The following is a 20175-nucleotide window of genomic DNA, read 5'->3' on the forward strand; positions in this document are numbered from 1 at the left end:
GAGGGGGGAACAGGGATGTGTGAGGCCGGGGGCAGGATGGGATGGGGGCGGGGCGGTGGTTGCACTGGAGGGAGGTTGAGGCGCTGCAGAGGGATGGGGGGGGGATGATGGGGCTGAGGGGAAAGAGGCTGGAAAGTTGGGAAGACATAGGGGGGCTCTGGGAGGAAAGGGGGGATGTGGGGAGGGAGGCTGGGGGGAGATTGAGAACAAGAGCAGACTGGCTGGACGGGAGAGCCGGGGGGCAGGCAGAAGGCTGCAGGCGGAGGGGTGGGGAGATACAAGGCAACTAGGGTTGCCCAACTTTCTAATTCCAGTAAACTGAACACCTTTGTCTTGCACCTTTCGTTGAGGCCACTCCCCGGCTCACTCTATCCTCCCTTCTGCTCTCCCCCCCCCACCATTTTCACTGCAAGGCCCAAACAGGCACCAGGAGAAGGCCAGGAGTGCAACAGTTTGAATGTGGGAGATGCACACACTTGCCTACACAGAGACTCTCTTTCCACACGCTTTCTCGGGGCCCGACGGGGGAAGTGGGGCAGGAGTCCTCACAGGGCAGTCCCAGGTCAGGGCCGGCCTTAGGGAAAATAGCACCCTGGGTGAACTTGCATTTTGCTGCCCCGGCCGCCGTGGGCGTGGAGCACCCTCACTCCAGTTGCCTCCCTACCCTCCCTTCACCCCAACCCCTGCACTGAGCCCCCTTTGTCCCTAACCCCTGCCCCCTCGTGCACGCTAACCTGTACGTTGTGCCCCCTTCACCCCAACTTCTACCCCCTCCTGTGCCCCTAAGCTCTGCATCTCCTTCCTGCACCCACATGGGGAAACTGACCTGGATGCAGGGATGGAACAGCTGGCATTGCTGCTCGCTTCCCCACTGGGAGCCTGCCACTGAGGAGCCTCCAAGATCCCTTTTCAACGGGGTTTTCCGGTCCAAAATTAGACACCTGGTCACTCTAATCGGCACTCCAGCCCCCTGCCAAGAGAAGGTGGAGGGTCCGGGGCTCCCTGCAGTGACCTGGGCTCCCTGTACAGATGTTATCATGGCTTGACTTCTGGCCTGTCCGGGGGCAGGGCCTCAGGGGAAAGAGGTGGGGCAAGGGTGTGGCCTCAGGGAAAGGAGGGGCGGGGCTCCAGCATGTGTCCCACTTTTGCCTTTAGAAAAGGTGGTCACCCAGAGATGGGGGGCAGGCTGGAGATTTACCCCGAAGAACTGAGAATTTTCCAGGCAAATATCCACCCAGAATCCCACACACACACACACACACACACACACACCCTGCTTCCAATTTCATATTTGTGATTTAAAACAATCTCCTTATCTGGGGGGTCTGACTCCTGGACTGACAGGACTGAACGGGGGCTGGTCTGATTTCTGCGCAGGATTCGGTGTCCAACCGGAGTCACTGCAAACCACAAGGAGTGGAATTGGGATTTGGTTCGGGTTCAGTGGCAGTCGGTCTGTTCGGTTCTGTTTCAGTTACTAAGCATATCGGAAGGGGGTTGGGAGTGAGCCCTGTGGCTTGTTTCAGTGGGGAACTGAATTTGGGGCATGGGGCCTGCCTCAGCTGGGGCAATTGGAGGGAGGAGCTGCCCTAAGGGGTGGGGACGGGTGAGAGGAGGCCTGTCTAAGGGGAAGAAGAATGAGCAGCATTTTCCCTTGCGCTTGAAGAGTTAATGTTAACTCCTGGGACAGGGAGCCCCCACTTCTTTCCCCTCCCTCCCTGCTCCTGTGGGCTGCTCCCGTCTCTTCTCCTACCGGGACAGGCAGTTCCGGAAGCGATCACATGCCTGGGTGTTGTTTTGTTGTCTTGTTTTATAATGAGTGAGATCAGAGTAGGTTTTATTTTATTTTGTCAAATATTGAGCTGAAAAATCCAGTGTCAGAGAGTGGAGATGGATGGCAGGAGAGAGATCACTTGATCATTACCTGTTAAATTCACTCACTCCTGGGCGCATTGGTAATGGGGAGAGACCCGGGGAAAGGGCTGGGGCCAGGCAGGAAAATGACTGCACAAAAGGCCCCTTTCAGGGACCTGCTGGTGAGTTTGTACTGGGGGGGGGGGTTCTCCTGTGTCTGTGGGTCCCAGAGCTGCTGCCCTCAGTGACACAGCCAGGCTCACACTGGAGAGGGAACGCCCATGGGAACGGGACAGTCCCCAGTTCTCCCAGGCAGAGCAGGGAGGGACGAAGACCGGAAGGGGAATGGTGAGACCGAAAGGGGCAGCAGGAGCAAGAAGTGAGGAGGGAGGTTCCCAGCTCCCAGACCCGCCCGGATCCCTTCCCTGCATCACCCCATGGCAGCCTAACTCTCCTGGGAACAAGGGGAGGAGCTGACATAGGAAAAGCCAGATCCTGCCTCTACTCAGTCCCCGTGGTGCTGGGGGACGCGCTGCCCTTGGGGCCAATGTCACAGGAAATCCCCCAAAGTGGCTCCTCTGATTCTGCTCTTTTCCAGCATTTCTCTTAGAGACTCTGTCCCTGGGGGGGTTTAAAAGTGTCCCAGGGGTTCAGTGCTGGTGGGAGGGGCCGGGTCTGTGTTATGATAAAGTGACTGAGGGTTTTCCCAGCGTGGCAGAGCCCAGAGCATCTGTCTGCAGGGAGGGAGCCTGGGGGAATCGGGGTGTGAAATGGACTCAAGCCCCTTCTGAAACCTCTCCCATCACCCGTCTTGCCCTGACAGGCTGAGGAATCACGTCCACGTTTCACTCCAGATCGTCCCGTCTTCCAGGGGACAGGGAAAGGAAATGGCTGTGCTGGAGCCAGCTCAGGTAGGGGATTTTTAGGGAGCTGCAGGGGGGATTTGCTGTACAGGGGGAGGGGCAGGAAACACACAGGGGAAGGCAGGAAGGGAACAGGGTGCAACAAACCTGCTGAGACACATTTATTTAGAGCCTGATTTTCTGAACAGGCCCATTGGTGGGTGGGGGAGGGGGGAAACATTCCCCCATTTCTGATACAGGAAACACCCCCCCCCCCCCCGGACAGGGCTGGGAAAACTGTCCAGACTCCCAGTGCTGGAGCCTGACCCCACTGGCCAGAGGCTGCTGTGAAATACGAAGGGACGCTGTCGGGATTCCAGTCCCTGACCCCAGCTCAGAGCTCCTCTTCCCGTATCAGCCTGTGGCTGGCAGGTGTGTTGTAAATAAGAAGACCCTGCCCTGCTCCATGTGCTGGGGGAGACAAGGAGCTCTCACCTTCTCCCGCCTCCTGGCTGCTCTGAGCAGGGTGGGGATGGGATTCTGCTACTCTGGCTTTCCCAGAGCTTCCATTTTATTGACCTTTCTCCCCCATGAATTGTGGCTGGGGCAGCAGGTGCTGAGTGGGGGACTCTTGTTGTTTCAGATGCCAGTGACCTTTGAGGAGGTGGCTGTGTATTTCACCCAGGGGCAGGGGGCTCTGCTGGACCCCACTCAGAGAGCCCTCTACAGGGATGTCATGCAGGAGAACTATGTGATGGTGACCTCGCTGGGTAAGGGATTCCTGTGGCCTCAGCTAATGGAAGCTGTGGGATCTGTGTGTGTGAAGCTGGTCAGGTTCTTTCCTGGTCAGTTAGATTGGAGGAGGAGGGTCGCATAGTCCACAGCTCCAGTGTGAGAGAGACTTGCATCTCCATACCCCATTCGAGGGAACAGGGGAGTCAGAAACCTAACAGACATGCTAATTCCTCCCCATCTCTCCCGGGGTCAGAAGCAGGGTACTGTCCTGCCTGTCTTATTCTCCTTCACACACCGTTCACCTTGCTCCATTTGTGGGGAGGGCTGTAGATTCTGCAGGCTTGGAAATAGGCAGGAGTTTAACACCCAAGCTGTGTGTGTGTGTGTCAGCAAGTCCCCAGAGCGCATCTACCCTGAAACCTCCTTGTGAGGGGGTAAACAGATCCCCCGACCCCCAGATCTCTGCTGCTCCCTAGGGGTCTGAGTTACTACAGTCCCATGTAGGGTCAGGTTAAACTCAGGGAATGTTCCTTGTGACAAATACTCTACCAATGCTCCATGCGTCCTGACCTTGCCTGATTTCACCCCCTGGGCAGGATTCCCCATTCCCAAACCTGAGCTGATCGCCCGGCTGGAACGAGGGGAAGAGCTGTGGGTCCCAGATCTCCAGGCCTCTGAGGAAAGTGGGAGCCCGAGAGGCACCTACACAGGTGAGGAATCACGGAAACTGAGACAGAACCCTCTGGCGAGTGAAGGAAAAAGCTGGGACTCCCGAAATGTGCTGTGAGCGAGAGCCCCCCGTTCTGTCCCATCTCATCCAGGTCAGGGCTGCAGTCAGCAGGTGTTATAGCATCAAGGCAAATATCAGTCATGGCTTCCCACCCATTCTGTTAGCTGTCGGGAATTTCCTCCCTGACTTTACTTCCATGGGGGTGTTTGGGTGGGATGTGAAGGCAGTATCCAATGTTTCCATCTCCCCAACAGTCACTGTGTCCTGTTTTCCCTCTTTGCTATTTCTCTTTCTGTCCTTTCTTCCCGGCACATTCAGTGACTCCTGTCTGGATTCTCTCTTTCCCAGCAGGTGATAGGACAGCGAGTGAGAACAAGGAGGAGAATCCGCAGCAGGAAAGTCCTGGGAAAGAGGAACCACAGGAGAGGTTTTTGAGAAGAGCTGAAGGGAATTTTTCCCAGTGCTTGGAACAGGGAAATGCCTGGGGAGATCGACACAGATCAGAGATGCAGCTGAGAAACTATCCTGGGAAGAAACTGGAGGAATACACTGAATGTGGAGGAGTATGTAAGGATTCCAAGGAAACCGCAGTGCGGCAGACAAGTCACAATGAAGAGAAACCCTACAAATGCCTTGAGTGTGGGAAAAGATTCCGTTTCAGTGCAAACCTTCTTACACATTGGAGAACCCACACAGGAGAGAGGCCCTATGAATGTTTGGACTGTGGGAAAAGCTTCCGTGAGAAGTCAAACTTTATTACGCACCAGAGACTGCACACAGGAGAGAAACCCTATAAATGCCTTGAATGTGGCAAAAGTTTTAGTCAGAGCTCAAATCTTATTGCACATCAGAGAACCCACACAGGAGAAAGGCCCTATGAATGCCTTGAGTGTGGGAAAAGATTTAGTCAGAGGTCACAGCTTATGGCACATCACAGAACCCACACAGGAGAGAAGCCCTATAGATGCTTAGACTGTGGGAAAAGTTTCAGTAGGAAGCTATGTCTTATTGTGCACCAGAGACTGCATACAGGAGAGAAACCCCATAAATGCCTTGAGTGTGGGAAAAGTTTTAGTCAGAGGTCACACCTTATGTCACATCACAGAACCCACACAGGAGAGAAGCCCTATAAATGTGTAGACTGTGGGAAAAGCTTCAGTTGGAAGCCATGCCTTATTATACACCGGAGACTGCACACGGGAGAGAAGCCCTATACATGCCTTGAGTGTGGGAAAAGTTTCAGCAAAAGTTCATCCCTTACTAAACATGGAAGAATTCACACAGGCGAAAGGAACCATAAATGCCCTTGAGTGTGGGAAAGTTTCAGTGTGAAATCAACCCTTAATACACATCAGAAAACCCACACAGGAGAGAACCCACATAAATGCTTGGAGTGTGGTGGGAAAAGCTTCATTCAGAAGTCAAAACTTAGCGTACACCAGAGAGTGCATACAGGAGAGAGACCGTATTAATGCCTTGACTGTGGGAAAAGCTTTCCTAGGCACCACAACCTTATTAAGCAACCAGAATTCAACATAAGCGGGGAACCCCTATAAATGCCTCGACTGCGGGAAAAGTTTCATTGACAGAATAAAACGTACTCACCATCAGAGAATCCACATAGGAGAGAGACCCCATAATACTTGGACTGTGCAAACACATCAGGAATTAGTACTGTTACTGCTGCCTGCAGCGATAGGGTTTGCAGTATTTTTCTTTCTCCATGGACAGTGAATTATGAAGCTGGAGAGCCAGAACCATTACATGTTGCTGACCTCCTAAGAGCGCAGGGCTGATTGGAAGCCCAGGGGAAAATGACTCAGTAGCTGAGAGCCTGCATGGATCCTGCCCTGCAGGAATTCACAAGAGAACCCCCAAGCATACAGGACATCACCCAGATTTGATCCAGTGCAGAGGACCAATTTTGGAATTTGAATCCAGAGATGGGAAACATGAGCTCTACATACATTACTGCAAACAGGGAACCCTGGTACAACATGAAAGAGCCAGCCATGGACGTGTGTGCTTGCCTGGCTGTGCTCCCACCCAGAACTGCTGAGTATCGAGAACCTGCTAAAGGTGGACAACTAACCGGAGGTCGGAGGGAAATACTGAGGCGCTGAGATGATGCTTCGAGCTCACCCTGGAGAAATTCTCCAAGGAGCCAGTGTGCTTGCAGGAATAATGTGCAGCTGGTGATCAGCACAGTGGGAATGAGGATGGTCTCTCTCTCTGGAAAAGGGGAGAATGAAATCAACGTGTATACTGACAACATGGGGCTTGTTCAGTACGTGGTCAAAGTCCAAGGATGGTGGACCTGGATAGCCAGGACTATGGTGACCAGAGCTCTGTTACAATCCCAGTCTTCATTTGCCAAATGATGATCTATTAGAAGACTAGGCAACATCATTAAAAACCACTTAGCTTTAGAAAACTCCCACCAACACAGAGTCCTCTATTCAGTATTGCCAACTCTTATAATTCAAAGTACAAAGTAATTTCTAGCTGTTACGGTAGCTGAGAGAGCCATGGGAATGAGACCACTAGAGGCTCAATACTTAGAATGGAATAAACAGAATCCAGCACAAATACAAAATGGGAAATAACTGGCTAGGGGGAAGTATTCTGGAAAAGGATCCAGGGGTTATAGTAGTTAGAACAGGGGAACTTTTGAAAACTGCCTCCGATCCATTCCCAAATCCCAGGGAACATTCTGGGCATGGAGGGGCGGGACCCTGTTGATTCTGGTGAAAATCGGAGAACTGGAAAAGCCTGGATTTCTGCCAGAATGAGGCCCACGGCACGCCCCACTGGTGGTGCTGGATGAGGAAGGTATCTGGCACCTTCTGCTGCTGTCAGCACAAGGCGCTCACTAGATTTTGTGATCTTTGGGTGGGCTAGATCAGTGAGTTTTCAACCTTTTTTTAATTTGCAAACCCCTAAAAAATTCCAAATGGAAGTGCAGACCCCTGTGGAAACCTTAGACCAGTGGTCCCCGACCTTTCTGTGGGAATAGCATATTGCTATTCCCAGAAGACTCTGGCGGGCGCCAGACACCCTGCCGCCGAGCGCCGCCACCGGAGAACTGGCCGCCGAAATGCTGCCGAGAAGCGGCAGCAGCAAGAAGCACTGTCGCCAAAATGCCGCAGAGAAATGGCAACGCTTCTCAGCGGCATTTCGGTGGGCAGTTCTCCAGCAGCTGCGCTCGGCGGCATTTCGGCAGCGGGGTGTCCTGCGGGCGCACAAAAATGCCCCGGCGGGCGCCATGGTGCCCGTGGGCACCGTGTTGGGGACCACTGCCTTAGACAAAGTCTGCGGGCCACAGGTCACTACTGGGCTGTAGTTTACGCTGCCCTTCTCCTAGTCCCTAAAAATGCCTCCCATGGAAAAGCACCTGGGGACCTAGAATTCAGTCACTGAGGCGTTTCAGCAAGGATCATACAGGGGCGGCCTCCACACATTCAAATCCAGACAAAGAACAAAAGGAAGGTACTTTATAAAGTTGGTACTTAAGAATTAAGTCTTGTAATGATAAAGAAACATAATAATAACTTAGTTTCTACAACATAACGAGGCCACTGTATAATCCACCTACATTATCGTCACCATTCTACATGAACATAAATAAAACAAATTGACCCTAGACAGGTCGTCCCCATAGAAACACAGCGAGAAGAAACTCAGGGTTCCCAAACCTGAGGTGAAGTTTACCTGAATCTCCATCTTTGCTCACCAAAATCTATACGCTCGGCTGCGTCAAAAGCAAGGCAACAACATCTTCCCTCTTCTTGATTGTCGAAATTTCCAGCTGGAATCCAGGACAGATTCTTCTGTATCCTCTGCTGAAATCAGTTCGCTGGGCAGCTAATTAATTAACCCCAGTTTAAGTAGATTAGAATTCAAAAAGCCTCGTTACTAGAAAAATACAAAACTGAGACCAGCGAAATATCGAGGACGCTTTCCCCCCATCGTCACACTGACCTAAGAGATGAGTTGGTGACTCAAACTGGTTCAGATGATTTCGCTAAACAGAGTTTGCCATCAACATTCAAACATTCAACATTTGCTACAACATTCAAAGCATAAAATGAAAATAAGAGAAATGAATTTCCCTCCCAATTACCCCTTTCTGTAACAAAATACCGCCGGGGATTCCTTGCCGGAGAGTGAACACTAGCACGACCCTGCTGCAAAAATGCTTCAGAGCCGGGGGGAAAAACCCAAGCCTGCTTTCTCACCCCATGACTCGGTTTCCTCCCAACCCAGCCAGGGCACGTGGCCTTTTGCAAAGCAGGCTGCCCTGACAATACCCCCTCTCCCGATGCCCCGCAGCCGACTAACTCGGGCTACAAGGACCCCAAGTGACCCGCCCTCTGATTCCAAGCCACGTTCTGGTGTGTCAAGGGGCTAATTGTGAATCTGCCTTCCAACAGGTAACCCTGAACAACTTCCCCCCCACTCCCCACCCCATAGATCTCGCCCTCCTTAGGCACCCATCCTCCAGCCAACCTTCCCCACGCTGGTCACCTGGTCCACCCCACTCTGGGCAGCCCCCACATCCAGGTCCCTCGCCCACCCCCCCCCCCCCCGCTGCACAAGTTTCCCATTCTCCCAACTCCATCTGCCCCCCAATTCAGGCCCCTCTCCACCCTACAGCCAAGGCCGCCCAGCCAGTCTCCTCCCCCTAATTCGGGCCAACCCAGCCAGACCCCATACCCCATCCCCCATCCAGGCCAAACTTCCCTCCCCACCCCAGCCACGGCCTATCTGGCCCCCACTTCGGCCAAGCCCCCAGCCAGACTGAATAAGGCCCCCAAATAGGAAGACTCATGCTGTCTCCGGTCTGGGCCTGGGTGAGAATTTTCAGCTCCTAATTTGTATAAAACAGTAACAATAATGAGCTGCCCGGCCCTGCCCCCTCTTCCTGGGGTCTCACAGATCTGGTTCCTCCTTGGCCAAGTCATCATGGTGCCAGGCTGCTCAGAGGCCTGGTTGCTGTGGCGCTGAGATCAGTTGATAACTGGGGTGTTTAACACACACACACACACACACCACACACCCTGCCTGTGCACATCCCCTCTCAGAAGCTGAGGGGACCCATTAAAAGGGAGCGGAGCAGAGGAGACAGCCTGCGGTGAGGGGCCCCTTAGCTTCTTCTGAGCAACTCCTACCAACCGTATACTCCTCAGCATCTCTAGCCCAGCCTCTGAGCTTCATCCTCATTGCCGGCAGGGCTGGCTCTTGAAGGATCCCAGCTCTGGGTGGAGCAGCATCCCCAGGGGCTTCCTCCCTGGCAAGCCTCGGCTGACCCCAGCTCTCCCACTTGAGCCACTTATTCAGTTCAGCCTATTTTGGTGGGTGTGCAAGTCCAATCTAAGCTGATCCTCTTCCAGATCTTCAGCTCCCTCTCTGGGCTCATTTAAACTCCCCTTCTCATCAGCAGCTGGTATGGAAGGGGCCCGGGCCCGGCCGTACTCTGGGTCCCAGCCTGGAGATCCTACAAACAGCCACCGCCCGCTGTGTCCCTTTTAACTCTTGTTGCTCCTGTTTTCTGGGCACTTCCCCATGGTCCCAGCACCTTCACCCTTAGCTCGGGACTGAAGTCCTGCTTGAGTCCCTGCAGGCATCCAGGAGCTCCCTTGCTGCTCGTGCTCTCGGCTAGCAACTGAAACTGCCCTCACTAGCAGCTCTTTATATGAGCCTGCTGGATTCTGATTGGCTGCTTCCTGCATCTCTCTCTGATTAGCTGCTTCCGCGCAGCCACCCTAGGTGGCCTGGAGGACTCATTTCTACTGCTCTTTTCCTGGCATGTGGTGCGGTAGGACCTCCAAGCCTAATACACACCCGTCAGAAAGCCCTTGTAGTTTTTCACTATTAACAAAAAGCAAGAAAGGGCATGCCCTGATTATTTTCTTTCTTTGATTGCCAAATTTTGACCATGAATCTCAAAATCTGGGATACCATAAGGGCAACCACTCTCCATCCCTTGCTCTTAAGAAGTGAAAGTCATGAAAGCTCTATCTGTAGCGAATTATACCGGTTTTTATTAAGCAAGTTTGTTATAAGTGCAGAATAATTTAAAAAAGTCATAATCTGATGGGGAAAAAAAATCCTGGTATCATATTTGTAGGAGAACTTCATTGTTAAAATTCTAGCATCATCAGCACACGCCATGTTTCTCAAAGCCAGATAAACAGTGGTGAAGTTGCATAGGCAGCTATATAAGATAAACGTTTTCAAAATCAACGACACATTTTTTCATTTCCTCTTAGCCCTCTGCAAACACCAAAGCACTGCTTTACAAATATTTAACAGATAATCTATTCAAAGCTAAATTGATGTAAATATATGTAAACATGCCATTACAAGGATTTAAATAATAGGTAAATGGGTGCATATACTCAAAGCTGCAAGCAATTATCTCTAAGATTTTATCAGTGCTAACATGGCTTAATTGTGTTTCTTAACATGAGTCATTAATAAGCATCCAGGGCCCAAGATTGTTTCAGGTTAGGCTCCACCCTAAAAGCTGGTCTTTGGACTATAAAGTGGGCTGTTTAAAATAATCTTAAAACAGATCTTTAGAATATGCTCAGAAATCTATTTGTAAAAACATTCAAGCTGCAGCTCTGTCTGTCTATCCAACCAGCTCCATCCTTCTACGTATCAATAACTCTATCCACAGGTGGGATGTTTGGTTGCCCTAAACTTGTTATGCGCGGTAAAAACTATCGTCTTTTGACTTCACTAGGATTTTACATTGAGATTGCTACCCGGGTGTAAAACACACTTTTCTGTAGCGAAGGCTCATAACATGGGTTAATTAACTTGGGTTAGTTTGACATAAGTGAATACACACCTCTTTTTCCTAGCTGAAAAATGTTTAACTCACTTTAACAACTGAAAATGTGTCAATCTCAAATTTATTTTTGGTTTTCAGGCAAAGGTCATCAAAAACAAAACACAACCTCCTGCCTCACCCCCCCGCCTCCCTCCCCAGTTTGACAACTGAAAACAAGATGATTTAACACAAAAAAAGGAGACGATTGTAGCGTGCATTTCAGTTTAGCACTCTGTCCTCCCCTAGTGGTCAGACCATGTAAAGCTCCTTTACTAGCAGATCTGGGTTCTTTTTTATTGGGAGGTGGGATGGTGTTTTGGGGTTTATTTTGCTTAAAACAGCTGAAAATTTTTGAACTGAAAATGGCCAAAAATGTCCAGCCAAAAAGTGCCAAAATGTGTGATTCAAAACTACGCAAACTTTTAGTTTCTGACAAAAAAATGAAAATGTTCAAGCAAAGCAGACGTTTTTCAAAATTTTCTTTTTGACAAAAATCCAATTTCCTATTGGAAAAAGATTTCAGTGAAAGTTTTGGATTGACCCCAAATAATGGATCTAATTTTAGAACTGTCCTATTTTAGATGTAGAGGTCACAGTTTCATTCTGCCACTGCATCAGACTATGGTGACCAAAAACAAATGGAAAATGAAAACTGAGAGAAAGTGGTGTCTGGTGTTTTTAAATTCATGTACAATTAATTTTCTTGAAAATTTCTGAAAAAATAAAATGTTGGGAAAAAATCTTTGGATTCTGTGAAAAAAGTATTTTTGGAGGGGAGAAATAGGCTACTTTTTGACAAAAAGAAGTTTTTCTTTAAAATATTTCAACCATCTCTATACATGGAGTGGAGGATGTGAAGGAATCCTTGGAAAAGAGTTGGTTTCTCCTTTAGTCCCAGTCTTGCCAAGCCCAAGTCATCAAAATCACGAATCAGAACCCCGAAAGCATGAGATTGGCTTAAAAATGGTGAGATTTAACAACAACACGTTTCATCCTGTTCACTTACTGCCTGATTTTGCAATTTTAGGTGTCAATTTTCTGGCTTTTCCACACAACTGCCATTTAAAAAAAAAAGAAAGCTGAGATTCTCAAGAAATCACTTGACTCCAGGAGCTTTGAGCGTAACACAAAATATGGCGATGAAATGGAGAAAGTTGGTGACACTGGGATCCAGCTAAGATGCTCTCAAGTTGAATCCTGTTCTGAAGGTCGAAGCCTCTTGGCAAATTCTGATTTTGTTTTCTTTTCCTCCTCACTTCTCGGTGAGCGGTTGGTTTTGGGCATTTTGACGTCATGCGTGAATTCCCCGTTCATGGAGAAGATAGTGATTGTAATCTCCTCTTTTCCCAAGACTTGAACATCATCCTGTCTCTGGTGGTGTCGAGCACATCAGCGCATTCTCCCAACCACGCTTAGGTGCCTCCTCCAATGCTTCCAGAGCATATTGAAAACAGTCCCTCAGCTCCTGCCTTATCACCCAAAGAACTCCAAACTTGTTTCGAGCCCTCACTACACTTGGTACGCTCATAGGTGTGGGGTGGTGCCGAGCTGCCCGAAGTAAACCTCCCCCGTGGGCTCGTTGACAGTGTAGACCAGTTTCCTGTTGCTGTAGGACACGCTGATCTCACATTTGCCTTCCCAGAGACAAACGGCAGATTTCTCCTGTTGCTCTGGATCACCAGCTTCGCGTTCTCCTGCACACATGGGGGCTTCTTCTGGAAGCCCCGGACGGTGCGTCAAAGCAGGTTTTCAGACTCTTGCGCATCTCCTCCCAGGAATCCAGGCTCCTCCCAGGTTTGCGAGGCTCAGGACCCTCAGGCCAGCTGATATCCTCCCTAGAAAGATATTCAACTTATGCGAGCTGACATTATAGCTGGGTTTCCCAGAGCCCTGTTTATACAAGACGTTCTCACATACCCCTCTGCCGGACACGAACACCAGCATTTCCCCATTCCAGTCTTCACAGTCAGGCTCCTGGCGAAATGCTCCTCCCACACTCCACTGGAAGATATCGTTCAGCGATTTGCTCATCATGCTGCTGGACTCCATTTCCCTCTTCACCTCCTACAGGCCACCAGTGCTCAGCTGATGGGTCTTGACCAACTGAGAACCCATGTTGGCCCCGTCTTAATTGACTCGAACTCCAGCACTCTAAACAAGGGGATCCCGCCTTGCTGCAACTGGGCCTGAAAACAAAAACAAAATCAACCCATTATGGAACAATTTAATTACAGCTGAATGATGTCGCGGGACTTGCAAAGCAACTTCTGAGAGAATGGGTTGAATTTGAACTCCTGCCACTTCAGAGTTTACTGAAGAACCCAGCGTTGCAGGAGACAGACAGATTATATGCTCTGGGGAGTTAAATCGTCACTGCTTAAGAGAGCTCAGAAATGGAGCAATAGGGTGGGGGTGTTAATAAGAATGGAGTTGGCACTGGCAGAACTGGGAGGGGAACCTGGAGCTGGTATAGCAGGAGGGCTGCAGTTCGGGATTATGGGGCACCAGCAGAGACATGGGTTGGAAGTCGAGGGCTCAAATAGCATGTGGGGGAGGAGGGGCTACAGATCAAGATCTTTAACCATACGTAATTGCATCTTAAATAAAAAGAATAGAAATGATCATTCTTTTGTCCTTAAGGAGGCTGAGTCTCCCCTTGCCTCACATCTTACATCGTCGTTATTCCGGTGTAAATATGAGTTATCACCAGATTAGAATTCTCCACTTGCTCTCGAGAGCTGATACCTAATTTGCACAGCCTTTGTGTGAACGTCAATAACACAAGGCAGTAGGAAACAAAGTACCTGAAGTTGGAGGACACCAGCTGGGGCAAAGGCATACATGATCATGATGAATGCCTTGCGGGAATATATGGTCTACCTCTCTCCATTCTGAGAACTGACCATTCATTCCTACCCTTTGTTTCCTGTCTTTGAACGAGTTACTGACCCAGGAGAGGACCTTCCCTCTTATCCCATGACCACTTATATGACACAAGAACCCATCAGTTAAGCTGAATGGGGGTTGTTCACTGCCTGGAGATTGCAAACTCAGCGTGGACATGCTCTTTGCTTCTTCAGCAACTAAGGGAAGGGGAAGTGAACCCAAGCAGTGAGGCCATTGGGTGCTGGGTCTTTTGCAAGCTCTGGAGTGCAATGCATGTTTATTTCAGACCAAAGAGACCAGCAGGGAAAACAGAATTCATGGAGATCAGGAGAGTCACACACATGCCAGCTACGTGTGGAAAATTGGCTCACGCCCCATTCACTCTCCAGGTACAAGGGAATCCAGCTCTGTGTAATACCATGGGTGCATGTTTCTTAGGTGTTGATCCTGGATCTTTAAACCTTTGCCATGAACTTCCGGGTCAGGATAACAAGGCAAAGCCTGCAGATGTATCTCTACTGCTACAATGAGCAATACCTCACCCACACCACTACAACACACCTTTCAAGATCCAAGGGTTCCACACCTGTCTACCACAAAACTTGCCCAGGGCCAGAGCCGGTGCAACCACTAGGCTAACTAGGCGGTTGCCGAGGGCACCAAGTGGTTGGGGGCGGCCCAAAGCGTGCTCCGGGGAGGCGGTGGAGCGGAGGTGAGCTGGGGCAGTGTGGCGCGGGGAGGGCCACCTTCAGCAAATAACGGGGGGGGAGGGAGTAGTGCCGCAAAGGGGAACCGCTCCCCGCCCCAGCTCACCTCTGTTCCACCTCTCCCCTGAGCACCACCCCGCTCTGCCTCTCTCCCTCCCAGGCTTGCGGCGCTAAACAGCTGATTGGTGCCGCAAGCCTGGGAGGTGGTAGAAGTGGAGCAGTGGCGACATGCTCGAGGCGTAGGCTGAGCAGAGGTGAGCTGATGTGGGGAGCTGCCGCATGGCTCCCCGGGCCGAGGGGAGGAAGGGGGCGGTGGGGAGCTGCGACATGGCTCCCTGGGCTGAGGGGAGGGAGGGAGGGGGCAGCGGGGAGTTGCTGCACGGCTCCCCGGGCGGAGGGAGAGGAGTGGGGGGGCGGCGTGGGGAGCTGCCACGGGGGGGTGGCTTAGGGCGGGGGGAGGGAAGGGAGCAGCCCCAGGGGGTGGGGGTGGGGGTGGGTGCAAGGTGGAAGTTTCGTCTAGGGCGCGAAACATCCTTGCACCGGCCCTGCCAGGGCGCGAAATGCCCCAACCACCAGACAATCACCACGCTGTCGAATGAACTCACAGAGGATAAAAATGCTAAAAGGACAAAACACCACAAACACCGGTGGGTGAACGCTCTTCACAAAGCGATCGATCCATCTCTGATCTCTTTGTCACCACCAGAGGCATGGGCGGGTTTGAAAAAGTCCCCCCCTTTCCAGGAGGCTAGTCTCTCCAGCCTGCTCCTCCCACCCAAGCCACCTCTCACCCGCCAGAGCCCAGAGGCCCCACCCTCATGGCCGGAGGAGCCCTGGCCAACCCGCCCCGGACGCTGGATGGTCCCAACCACCGGCCCAACCCCTGGGGACCAGCCCTGAGCCACCCACTGTCCTGAATCACCTTGGGCCACCCCTTAAGCCTGTCTGATACCCACCGCCCGTGATCAAAGGAAAACACCCTGCACAACAGGGGTGCTTAAACCAGTGTTGTAATAAGTCCAGACTCTCTGGTTACCCATCTCCAGCCCTGCAGAAGAGCTCTGTGTGGCTCGAAAGTGCTGTCTCTCTCACCCACAGAAGTTGGTCCAATAAAAGATATCCCTCCCCCACCCTGTCTCTTTCAAGAGAACACGAGTTAACTTCAGCTCCTGCTGTAGAAGATGGTTCTTTACTTAAGGCTCTCGGGTACATTAGCCTCGCTCTGGGGGCCATCGATTGCATCCCTGACATCGACCGAGACAGCAGTTGTTATCTTTGAGGATTTAAGTAGCAAACCGTGTTAGCCTGTATTTGCAAAAAGAAAAGGAGCGTACAAGTTTTTTCATGACGTTGATAAATTTTCCACTCTTTGAGGATTTGACTCCCTGATTTGAGCCTATTCAACTGATATTTTAAGGAGGGAATCATCTACTACCATAGTTTTTGCAAGATGTATGTGCCCCTCACTCCCGCCTCGCAGCCCCTGCTAGCTCGGCCCTGCCCCCCAGCTCTGCCAGTGCCCCTCACTCCCAACCCGCAGCCCCCTGCTAGCCCAGCCCTGCCCCCAGCTCTGCCAGTGCCCCTCACTCCCAACCTGTAGCCCCCTGCTAGCCCAACCCTGCCCCCCCAGTTCTGCCAGTGCCCCTCACTCCCGACCCGCCGCCCCTGCTAGTCCAGCCTGCCTCCCCCCCAGCTCTGCCAGTGCCCCTCATTCCCGACCTGCCAGCATTTCACGCCACGGGGTGGGGCCCATGCAGAGGAGAAGCAGTGCGGCGTGGGATAGCGGTGGGAGGACTGCCAGGCAAGGGGACTTGGTCCATCTGATGAGTCAGGATGAGAGGCCAGACGTCCGTATGCAGCCTGCGCTGGGAAATGTAAAAGTCAAGAGGAGTCATGAGAGTGATGATTTGATTCTGTGCTTGGGGGGAGCTAGAGATGGGGGAGGGTTTGGGGGACATGGGGGGTTGGATACAGGTGTGAGGGGGTTGGAGGAACAAGGTAGAAGGTGCAGGGGGATACAGGGGTTGGCTAAGGGTGTGGGGGGGCTGGGTGCGGGTAGATTGGGTACTGGGAGAGCTGGGTACAGGATTGGGGGGGCCATGGGGACAGGCACAGGGTGGTGGGGGCTCTATGTTTGGGGTGGGAGAGGGGGGAACGGAGGGGTAATGTGGGGGAGCTGTCTGTGAGGGGTTGCCAGCTCTGCAAGCCACTTCTCCTATCTGTAGGGTGGGGGAGGGACATAGAGTCTCTCCGGACTCCTGGGTTCCTTGTAGCAGGGACTCTCGCCCCCCACTAGCCAGGCTCTGATCCCTTCATTTCATCACCTTGTCACTCACAAACTTTGAGGGGAGATCAGGTTCGCAGGGACATGTAAAGCCAGTGCGGGGGAGTGGGGGAGTGTGTGTATGTGGTGTGGGGCGGGTTGTCCTCAGTTCCAGGGAAAGAAAGCAAACTGAAACTAATTACAGGTTTCAGAGTAGCGGCCGTGTTAGTCTGTATCTGTAAAAAGAAAAGGAGTACTTGTGGCACCTTAGAGACTAACAAATTTATTAGAGCATAATCTTATGAAAGCTTATGCTCTAATAAATTTGTTAGTCTCTAAGGTGCCACAAGTACTCCTTTTCTTGAAACTAATTAATAGGACAAGTGGAAGGGGGGAATTTTCATTCATGCTGCAGCCCAGCGGAGCCAAGGCCCGGTTTTGCTGAGAGACCAGGAGAGACGGGAAGTGCTGGCATATGAATTTCACTGACCCGCACCCCACCGCCCGCTCCCTGGTGCCCCTCACTCCCGATCCACAGTCCCAGCAGCGGGGCTGTGTGTGTATGGGGGAGCCCAGGGATGGGCTAGCAGGGGGCTGTGGGTCAGGAGTGAGGTGCACTGGCAGAGCTGGGGGGCGCCCAGGGCTGGGCTAGCAGGGGGCTGTGGGTTGGGAACGAGGGGCACCCAACCTGATCCTGTCTCCTTCCCGTTCCTTAGGGATCAGGGCAGCGTAGAGCTGCGCATCTGGACACTGAGTTGCATTGAGCCCTCCAAGGGACCCCAGCTGGCCATGCAGATGGGCAGATGATCAACGCTAAACAGATCTATGAGTCAACTAGAAATAGTCACGCTCTCATCGCAAATATCATTAATATTTTCTGATATTGGAAAGGAGAGTAAAAGGCATTCACTCAGGCTTTCACAATTTCTCTGGGATGTCAGCTCTTAATTTGATTAATACTGCACACAGAGAAGAGTAAAAATAAGTAATCAAGTGACACAGACAGCAAACCAAACCATAAACAAACAAGTGACAACACAAAACATGAAGGGAAGTAAAAGATCAAGTGGTTGGTGACGGGTATTTTAATGAGTGTTAGGACCCACGCTGTGCAAATACATCAGAGCCCTGTAGAAACAGGCTAGTTTCACTCCATGTGTGCGTGTGTGTGTGTGAATGGGAGCCCTCTGAAGAGCTGGAACCAGTGAGCCGGTACAGGCTGGTACGGCCATATGCAGCCCACATTAAAGCACTGCATCAGCAAAGGACCCAGCAGCGCTTTAATGTCCCTTCCCCTTTTGTCCCCCCTCAGCCACCAACGGGCGGGGGGGGGGCAAAGGGAGCAGCTGCCCTGAGGCCGGTTATTTAAAAGGGCGGATGCTGCAGCTGACCCTCAGCCCCACCCCTTCTGCCCGAGGCCATGCCCCTTCCTGGGGCCAGAGCCAGCCTGGGCCCCATACCAGGAAGTGTCCGGAGTTACTTTCACCTCTGGCTGGAACTATACCAGATAGAAAAGGAGGACTTGTGGCACCTTAGAGACTAACAAATTTATTTGAGCATAAGCTTTTGTGAGCTACAGCTCACTTCATCGGATGTATTTTCCACCGAATGCATCCGATGAAGTGAGCTGTAGCTCATGAAAGCTTATGCCAAATAAATTTGTTAGTCTCTAAGGTGCCACAAGTCCTTCTTTTCTTTTTGCGAATACAGAATAACATGGCTAATACTCTGAAACCTGTCATTATACCAGATAGAAAAGATCTGGCCTTAATGGTTTCCAATACCTCTCCCCAAACAAATTCTAAAACTTAAGGGAAATCATTTGTTTGGAATCCAACTCTAATTGAAATGCCGAACAAATAAACAGCACCCCTGGTAAAGTTCTTCCAGTTTTAACAATTTACCATGTATTCATTAGTAACATAGGATATTTTTTTAAAAAAATCATTAGGATCACAGTTTTCGCTATCTACAACACTCCAAAAGCATTCCGTTGTTATAAGAACCCTTTTCTTTCTTCCCTTAAGCCTCCTATGTAAACTTTGTTTGAAATGTAACCGTGCCAATGTCATGAGCCTGGCCTAGCCACATGCCTCTGCTCCAGTATTAATTCACTGAAGCACCAATCCTGCAAAGACTTATGCATGGGAGCCCTCCACATGCAGCGCTGTTTGCAGGTTCAGTATCTAAGACAGAGTAAATAGCATGAAAGCAGCTTCTTAAAGTGACACCAATCAACATAAAATCCCAGATTTCTTTTACTCTTGGCCTGCTGTACTTTATCCATAAGATCACTCCCATGTAGCCACATCCCCCCCATACCCCAAAATGCCAGCAACTTGCCAGAAATCTTGGCACCCCCTGCAAAGCCTGCTATCTCCCACCCTCCGCAGCCTACTCATCCAACCTAGCCTGGCCCTGGGACACCACAAACGCCCCAACCCCTGTCACCCCACTGACCCCCACCTACTCCCTATTTCTCCCATCACTTCTTCCTGCACCTCTGCTCCAGGGTCCAGGTCAGGAGGCACCTAATTAGTGGAGCCAGCCTGCAGGGCTCTACTAATTAGGTGCCAGGCCCTGCATTCCCTCTTTGTCCCCCCACACCCAAGGATTATGTTCTACTGTATTGAGTTCAGAAGTCAAACAAGTATTTGAAAGTGAAACCACACATTAAATTACAACTGCCGGCCTATTTAACAGCTCCATGAGAAAGATGACACCAATGCTTGTATAACACCGACAAGTTTGAATCTGATGAATATGTAATTAGAGCAGGATCAAACTCTATTTACATAAACACACGCAAAGTCTCTTCCCCTCCCAGCTAGCTGTCAGGGAAGCATTCATTCAGCCCCTGCTTACAAAAGTGTAAACCCATTTGTAGACACTTACATTGGTTTACACGTGGCTTACATTGATTACAGGACTTGGTCCAGGTGTTTTATATTATTGTAACTTAATTTGGTAAGGGATCTATTTAAACTAAATCATTAAAAGACTAAATTAGTCTTGCTTGAGGTGTGACTGGAGGATCATAGTGATGTCAGGCTGGAAGGGATCTTGAGAGGTCATCTAGTCGTTACCCCTGCACTGAGACTGGACCAAGTACACCTTGAACATCCCTGACAGGTGTTTGTCCAACCTGGTCTTAAAAACCTTCAATAATTACGATTCCACAACCTCCCTAGGTAACCAGTTTGATATTTAACTATCCTTAGAGTTAGAAAGTTTCTCCTAATGTCTAACCTCAATCTCACTTGCTGCACACTGAGCCCATCACTTTTTGTCCTACCCTTGCTGGACCTGGGGAACAA

The 20175-nt window shown here is 50.9% G+C and overlaps 1 protein-coding gene and 1 pseudogene across 1 annotated transcript in view; both read left to right on the forward strand.

Annotated features, from left to right (window-relative positions):
- LOC119843350 overlaps window positions 1-5717 on the forward strand; it is a 389996-nt pseudogene extending 384279 nt beyond the window's left edge.
- The window catches only part of LOC119843336 (butyrophilin subfamily 1 member A1-like), a 1931986-nt gene that overhangs the window by 427087 nt on the left and 1484724 nt on the right, over window positions 1-20175 (forward strand). The gene's annotated exons all lie outside the window — the stretch shown is intronic.

This window comes from Dermochelys coriacea, chromosome 14 (genome assembly GCF_009764565.3).
Source record: "Dermochelys coriacea isolate rDerCor1 chromosome 14, rDerCor1.pri.v4, whole genome shotgun sequence".
NCBI classification, from domain to species: Eukaryota; Metazoa; Chordata; order Testudines; family Dermochelyidae; genus Dermochelys; species Dermochelys coriacea.